Here is a 1692-nt window from a genome sequence, read left to right on the forward strand (position 1 = left end):
CAATCGCCTGGAATACCTTCAGTAGGATTGGTATCAGCTCCTCCTTAAATGTCTTGTAGAATTCTGCTGGAAAGCCATCTGGACCAGGGCTTTTTTTTGTAGGAAGTTTTCTTATTACGTGGTCGATTTCCTTGATTGTTATTGGTTTATTTAGGGTCTCAATTTCTTCTTGTTCCAACCTAGGTAGGTTGTGTGATGTCAGAAAGTCTTCCATTTCCTTCTGGTTTTCAAGTTTGTTTCCATACAAGTGTACGTAGTAGTCTCTAATGATCTTTTGTATTTCTTCAGGGTCAGATGTGACTTCATCTTTTGTGTTTCTGATTATGCTTATTTGGTTTTTTTCTCGTTTTTTCTTGGTCAGTCTAGCTAGCGGACCATCAATCTTGTTTACCCTTTCGAAGAACCAGCTTTTGTTTCATTGATTTTTTGTATTATCTTTTTGTCTTCTATGTCCTGGATTTGGGCTTTTATTTTGGTGATCTGGATTCTTCTGCTGAAATTAGGGTTTTTGTGGTCTTGCTTTTCCAGCTTCTTTAGGGGGCTTGTTAGGTTGTCAATTTCTATTCCTTCCATTTTCCTCATGTGTGTTTGTAGGGATATAAATTCCCCTCTTATTACAGCTTTTAAGGCATCCCAGAGATTTTGGTAAGATGTTTCTTTATTTTCATTTGTTTCCAGGTATCTTTTGATCTCTATTTTGATGTCATCATTGACCCAGGAGTTATTTAGCATCATGCTGTTTAGTGTCCATGTCTTTGTGGGTTTTGGGGGGACTTTGTTGGTGTCAATGTTTATTTTTATTCCACTGTGGTCTGAGAAGGTGCATGGTACAATTTCAGTCCTTTTAAATTTGCTTATACTTGATTTGTGTCCAATTATGTGGTCGATCTTAGAATATGTTCCATGTGGTGATGAGTAGAATGTGTATTCTGTGGTCTTTGGATGGAGTGTTCTATAGGTATCAATTAAGTCCATTTGGTCCAGAGTCTCATTGAGGTTCCGGATCTCCTTGCTGACTTTTTGTCCTGATGATCTGTCTAAGGTTGTGAGTGGTGTATTAAAGTCCCCAGTTATTATGGTGTTAGAGTCAATGTCTTTCTTTAGTTTTCCTAGAAGTTGCTTTATGAATGTTGGTGCGCCTATGTTGGGTGCATATATGTTTAGGATAGATATTTCCTGTTGATGGAGTGAACCTTTTATCATTATGTAGTGGCCCTCTGTTTCTTTTTTAATTTTTGATAGCTTAAATGGTATTTTGTCTGAAATTAGGATCGCGACTCCTCCTTTCTTTTGTGTTCCATTCGCCTGAAAATTTGTTTCCCATCCTCTTACTTTGAGCCTGTGTATGTCCTTTCTAGTGAGTTGGGTCTCTTGAAGGCAGTATATTGTTGCCTGGTGATATTTTATCCATTTTGTCATTCTATGTCTTTTCAGTGGTGCGTTTAGTCCATTCACATTCAAACTAATTATTGAAATGTGAGAGTTCGTCCCTATCATGGAGTTCTTATTGAGTTATTGTTCTTCCACTTGGTTTTTTCTTTTTTCTTTGTCTTTCTTTTGCTTTTGGGGTTGGTTTGTGTATATTTTATTCTTTTCCCTGTACTCTTGTGAAGAACGTTGTTCTTTTTTCCTTTTCTTCTGTGTTAAGTACTTTCTTAAGTGTTTCATATAGAGGTGGTTTGGTGGCAGCCT

The sequence above is a fragment of the Carlito syrichta genome, unplaced genomic scaffold, assembly GCF_000164805.1.
Source record: "Carlito syrichta isolate Samal-C Ts95f unplaced genomic scaffold, Tarsius_syrichta-2.0.1 Scaffold303575, whole genome shotgun sequence".
NCBI classification, from domain to species: domain Eukaryota; kingdom Metazoa; phylum Chordata; class Mammalia; order Primates; family Tarsiidae; genus Carlito; species Carlito syrichta.